General features: G+C 45.1%; 1 pseudogene; it reads right to left on the bottom strand.

The window, feature by feature from the left end:
* Positions 1-1,152: 1,152 nt before the first annotated feature.
* Positions 1,153-4,747, bottom strand: LOC116628945 (annotated as a pseudogene).
* Between the last annotated feature and the right edge of the window lie 2,076 nt (positions 4,748-6,823).

The raw sequence follows: 6,823 nt of genomic DNA, 5'->3' as shown, positions 1-6,823 counted from the left end.
GGACCCAGTGACAGACTATATATTAGTCACCACTTAGCCAACCATTCACTTAAAATGGATGTATGTTATTTTATACAAAATTCACCTCATGTGAAGATGCAGGTGTAATCATGAACATACTTTTCCCAGACCTGTTCTTATTACAGAGAGAATATGGATGGAAATTGTGGCTAAATCATGGATGGAACAACATTGGAAGAGGAATGCCTTCTGTTTTTGGTTTAATATGAATCTATATTTTTTTACTAAAATAATTTGATTTTTTTTCCTCATTGAAAATAAAGCTATTTACTTAAGACAAGTAGTTTCCAAAGAGGATACGTTTATTTTTAAGTGCAATTATATCACTCTTCAACACATACAATAGTTCTAATTTCAGAAAATTACATCTGCCAGAGAGAAGCACATTCTTCTGATTCACACCCCTCAATCATTCTGTGTACAACCACAACACTTCACACTTAAACATACTGGACAAGGCCTCTGGAAATTACCTGTAGCAGCTCAGAAAAGGAGAGTTCCTTATACTTTCTGTGTTTACTGAGCTAAAACAAGATGAATTCTCCCATTTTACATCAAACACTAAATCTAAAGTAATAATCCCAACAAGGAATAAGCCAGTTCTTATTTGTACTTTCCAACTTCCCACTACAGTGTATTGAAAATGTAAATTAGTGATCTGAGTGAGAGGTTTTTAAGTCTTAAGCATCCAATTTTCCATGAAAAATCAATTAGAAAGAGAAAAATTATCAAATACTCTAAGCATTACTTGTCATACCCCTAAGACTATAAAATAAACCCCTTTATAAATAAAAAATGTACTTCTAGCAAACACATCATACAACACAGTCTCAATGAATTGCATTAAAAATCTTTAACATTTTTTAAATACTTAACCCAGAAATACACATAAATTTCTGTAAGAGTAAACAGTATGGCAAACAAAAATAATTGATGACCCCATCATGTTAATCTTAGTGTGCATACTGGATTGACAGTAACAAGTGCAGTTAAAATTAACACTGAGGTCACGTGATGTAAGTAGGATGATGATCCTCAAATGATATTAAATACTTGCTTTGAGCTTTGGGGGCTTAGGGTTTGCAATAAATATGTAATAAATATCTGCAGTACATCCTACATGTGGAGCACTTATTTTTCTCCATTTGGAAGTCTTTCTCCAGAGTCCCACTGTCTTAGGGCCATCCCATGGGGTAGAGAGTAGGGATCCTGTAGCAGGTCCATTTACAGAGCAATTGTTGTATCCATGTACTCCTGGAGTTTATATATTCTCTGATCGATGTAGTCCACAAGTTTCTTTTCCATCAGTTCCATATTTTTAGTAAGAATCTTTTCCAAGTGGGAGCACACAGGTTACTCTTCTTTTGCAAACACCAACAACACCTTCACCGTCCTTAGTGAGGTTTTCCTGCGACTTGTTGTTATGTCCCACACAGAGATGGTTAACCTCTACATAAATTCTGGAGAAAAGGCAGCAACTCAGAGTGGGTTATATTTGAGTTGTTACTTGCTTTCTTCGTAGGAAAGAAAAAAACTGCATTTCTGAGGTCATTCTCAAGAAGAGAATGGTTTTGTGGCCCAATATTATACTCTTTGTGGTTTGTAATATTTTCTCCACCAGGTGGCTGCGGACTTTTATCAATGTAAGCTTTTAAGTCTGCAGTCACATTTCCAGATGTCTATCCAGTTCTAAAAGGGAAAGGCTTGTCTAAGTCTCCTGAAGCAGATGATGACTGCGGATCGGTCATATGTTTGTATCCAGTATTTCCCAAAGCTGACTAAAGCTGCTCTCCAATGGGAACACAATTCACAGAATATCAATAAAATCATGGAGATATATATTTATTGCCTAGGAAGAGGCCCATAATATCCTGCTGCTGAAATCTAACCATATTCATCAATTGCTGAGCGCCAGGTGACAACTTTGACCCCATGGCCTCCCTGAGTGTTTGGACCCTCTGCAGGTCTATCCTTGATCCTGGAGCAGGAGAGCTTATTGAAGAATTTGCTGAAACCCGCCTCGTGTACCACAACTTTACTGATGAACACACACTGCTTTTCACCAAAGGAGAACAACTTTATTTTACAAGCATGTGTGGAGGACTCCAATGTCAGGTATTTTTTGTACAAAATAATCTTTTCATCTTCACTTTATCCAGATTGCTACAAACATTCTTGCCCCTACTGGTTCCACAGTACTCCTCTCCTAAGTATACTTCCATATTTCTTGCTGAACTTAAAATGTCGACAGAAATGATTTCTTCACCTCTGTTATGGTCACATCTCAGGTAAAGGAAGCAGGGCTTTTCAGCTGGGCTGTTCAGGCTGCTCTTCAAAACCACCAGATCTTGGCTCTCACCAGCTCCACTCCAGGATCCTGGGCCCTGTTATTTATTTATTTATTTATTTATTTATTTATTTATTTATCATAAGTTTTGTATCATCAGTTTGGTTCTTTCGGGAGGAAAGCTCTGATTTGGTGTCCAGTGGACCCCGTGGAGGCCTGTTCTTATGAATTTCAGAGCCATCTCAGTGATGGAATTACCAAACATAGACGGACCTCTCCAGAACAGGTACACCGATAATCCCTGTGACTTGTGTCCCGCATGTTCAGCGTAGAGCAATTGCTCATCCAGCCACCCATGACTGGAAGAACAAATTATCTTACCCAAGGCCCCCTGGACCCAGAAGTTTCTGTCAAAGTTTCCTCATGTGAGTGGAGGAGAGATGGAGATAAGGGGGAATGTGTCCCTGAGGTCACAGGCCCTGTGGCCCTGGTTGGGGCAGATGACTTTTCAGCAGAGGTCCAGCCTGGCTGGAAGTGTCACTGGGGTGACTGAGGGAGTGACAGCCAAGCCCTGAGAGCACAGGGAGCTTGTGTCTCATGTCTCCCATGGGACTGGCACTCGGTGGGAGCCACACTGAGGCTGGGGCCCTGAATCAATGTACTGATCAGCCTCGGGCACTGACTGGAGCCCAGAGGTGGTGGGGGCTGAGCTACCCATGGGACAGAGACTCCGCCTGGGATTCCTGAGCATCAGCTTCATCTCAGGAGAACAGGTGTTCAGGGCATGTCCTGGCTGCCCTGGTGACAGGACCCCAGTCACACTTGTCCTTGGGGTTTCCAGCTGATGGGAATTCTGCCTCCTGGAGATTGTGACCTGAGGACAGCTGGTGAGCACAGGTTGACACTGACTCTGGAGGGACAGAGAAGACCAGAAACTGCAGAGTCCAGGGCACTATACACCCCCAGGGAGGAAAGAGGTGAGTGTGTGTGTGTGTGTGTGTGTGTGTGTTTGACCAAAAATGAGGCCAAGTGCCCCTAAGTCCCTTTTATGGTTTTTGCACACCCCTAGGGATAGTTCTCCATCTCTAGGGATCCTGGATTTCAAGGCTAGTATCTCAAAGACTGTTTCCCTGGGGGAGGATGTATTTAGGCAGTGAGAACTCATTGGAGAGCAGACCTGTAAACAATTCCCTCAAGCAGAAGTCCAGGTCTGGTCAAGTGACAGAAACAGGAAGGAGAGTATAAGGGTTTCTCATGCAGCCCTACTTTCTGGTCATTCTCTTCCCTAGAGATGGATCCAGAAGACTGGAAATTACAAGATCATTTCCAGTTTCCTCTGAAATCCTCACGTGGAGTCAGAGTTCAGACTGAAGAGCCAGAGGGAGAAACTGAACCTGGGGGACAGAGGAGCAGAGAGAAGAGGAGGAGGGTGAGGGGCTGTTGTCAGGGAGAGTCTGTAGGATCCGGTCCAAGTTCACGTGTAGCTGGTTCAGAGAGAGGAGACTGTGTCTGTGAGCAGGGTTATTGTCAATGTATCAGCTGTGGATACATCAGTAGTGACACAAGGTCACACTTTATGGAATAAGATGATACAACTGATCGTGGAGGAATGTTCGCTGGGCAGCAGGGTCAGGTGCAGACACAGTTTATTCCTGTTCATCCTCTCCAGACCCCGTGGGGATGTGCAGTTGGGGTCTGATGCCCCATCGGTCCCTGTCTTCCGGGGATGTCCTATGCTGGCTTACTTTCCATTCAAACATGAGTGTTTCTCTTTCCCTGGTTTAGTGACAGATCTTTCTGCAGAACAGTGACACCCCCCCCCAAATGTGTCTCCAAATTAGTTTCTCATAGAAAAGAGGCTTAGAGACAAGGCCTGTGGGCCCAGGGGTTTTTGTCTCACTTCCTCGTTGTCTGAGACACTGTGGATAAGTATAGCTGCTCCCACTGCTGTGATACATAGCACAGTAATAGTCTGCCTCGTCCTCAGCCTGCAGCCCCGAGATGAGCAGAAGCCCTGCATTGGCCGAGGTGTCTTTGGAGCCCGAGAAGCGGCTGGGGACCCCGGAGCCCTGGTGCTTATTGGAGTCTGAGTAAAACCTCAGCAGATATCGGGGAGGGCTCCCTGGCTTCTGCTGGTACCAGTATGTTTGGTAGCTGCCAACATTGAAGCCACTGCTGAAGGTGCAGGTGAGTCTGGCCGTTGTTCCCGGAGATGCCGAGAGGGAGGGTGGCTGGGTCAGCATGGGCTGGGACAGGGAGCCTGCAAACACAGACTATCGTGGGTGATGGTACCAGAAATGAAAAACAAACAACTAAAAACTTCTCAGGGTTGACAGGAAGGGTGACATGTGGGCCATCCTGTGTCCAGAGGCTTGTTCCTACCTGTGCAGTGAGACAGGAGCATGAGGACGAACAGAGTCCAGGCCATGGTGATACAGCCCTTGGTCCCCACAGTGGGCTGAGCTGCCCCAGGCCTCCTTTTCTCCTCCAGCCTCTGCCACAGGAGGGGCTCTCCATGCAAATGGGGTTCACCCAGTGACTGCCCAGCCCCTCCCTGAGCCCTGGTGCTGGAGCTCAGCTCACACCACCCACTGAGGAGGATGGAGGTTGGACTCCCCCTGGGGAGAGCACTGGGAGGAAGCACCTGCTGAGACCACACACAGAGCCCCCAGGCCTGAATGTCCTCAGTGACTGGACCTCACTGAGCAGCTGTAGGGACCACAGGGCAGTCCCACAGCACCCCCTGCTAATCTCACATGCAAAAATGAAAAAAAAAAACAACTTATAAGAGATAACTTTTATTAAAAATAGATTAAATGCATACTTTCTTAAGAAGATACAGAATTGGCTCTACTAGGAATACATTGTATGAATAAACTAATTTTAATAGGAAAATGCTTTTATAGAAGCACTCCACAGAAATGCGTAAGATACAGATGTTTTCACAGGGGACATCTAACAAACCTTCTGAAATTAGATAATTCCGATTTCTTTTTTTTTTAAGATTTTATTTATTTATTTGAGAGAGAGAGAGAGAGCACAGAGGGAGAGGGAGAGGGAGAAACAGACTCCCCACTCAGCAGAGAGCATGACATGGGGCTCAATCCCAGGACCCCAAGATCATGACCTGAGCCTAAGACAGATGCTTAACTGACTGAGCCACCCAGGAGCCCCAATGGTTCCAATTTCTTTGCTTCATATTTTTTCATAAAATTGAAGGATGGAATATTTTTTAGTCCTTTTAAAAAGCTTATGATACTGATAAATACACCTTCCAAATACATTTCACTAAAAGGAAAATTACAGGGGCACCTGGGTGGCTCAGTCAGTTGGGCATCTGCCTTCAGCTCAGGTCATGATCCCGGGGTCCTGGGATCGAGCCCCACATCGGGCTCCCTGATCTGCAGGAAGCCCGCTTCTCCCTCTCCCAGTCCCCCTGCTGTCTTCCCTCTCTCGCTGTCTCTCTGTCAAATAAATGAATAAAATCTTTAAAAAAAAAAAGGAAAAATACAGACCAGTAACATTAAATACTGATACAAATATTGTGTATAAAATATTAACAAAGAGACATCAGTACCATGTTAATAAATTGGCACACCATTATGTAGTGTGGATTATTCCAATGATACAAGGGGGGTTACATAATAAGAACTAGTTTAATATCACACACCATATTATTACATCAAGAGATATGATTATATTGCCCCAATTGGTCTTGAAAGAACCTTTGACCAAATTTAACACCAAATCCTAATAAAAGCCACATAAAAATAGAAACAAATACTTTTATAATATGGTCATACACACGCTCTCTCACACACTGATGATGTCCTGAGGCCAGCATCTCAGTTCACGGTGTAGTGAAGGGGACCATTTCCACAAAGATCAGAAACAGGGAAATTCAATCTTCACTTCAATTATTTTCAACATTATTTCTCAAGTGTTAGAAAATGCAATTAAAGAAGCAAAATCAAGGGCGGAGCAAGATGGCGGAGGACTAGGAGACCTGGATTTCGTCTGGTCCCAGGAATTCAGCTGGATGAGGATCAAACCATTCTGAACACCTACAAACTCAACAGGAGATTGAAGAAAAGAATAGCAGCAACTCTCTGAACAGAAAAGCGAGCACTTTCTGGAAGGTAGGACGTGTGGAGAAGTGAATCCGAGGTGATATTCGGGAGGATAGATGGCGGGGGAGGGGCCTCTGTCGGCCGCTTCTGGCAAGTGATAGAGCCACGGAGCACAAAATCGGAACTTTTAGAAGTCGGCTCCGCTGAGGGACGTCGCTCTGGTGGCTAAGCGGGGGGTGGAACCCTCGCGGGACAGTGTGGTCTCAGGACCCTCGGGGTCACAGAAAGACCGGGGGTGCCTGAGTGTGGCAGAGCTGCCAGGTATCGGAGCAGGGAAGCCGGCTGCAGAGACAGAGCTGAGGCGCGGGCTCTCAGCTTGGGGTTGCCATAAACCGTGATCCGCGGCACAGTCGGGCCACTGCTCCTCCAGCAGGGACCCAACAAG

Source organism: Phoca vitulina, unplaced genomic scaffold (assembly GCF_004348235.1).
Source record: "Phoca vitulina isolate PV1807 unplaced genomic scaffold, GSC_HSeal_1.0 scaffold146, whole genome shotgun sequence".
Classification (NCBI taxonomy): domain Eukaryota; kingdom Metazoa; phylum Chordata; class Mammalia; order Carnivora; family Phocidae; genus Phoca; species Phoca vitulina.
This window is presented reverse-complemented; position numbering and strand designations above follow the sequence as displayed.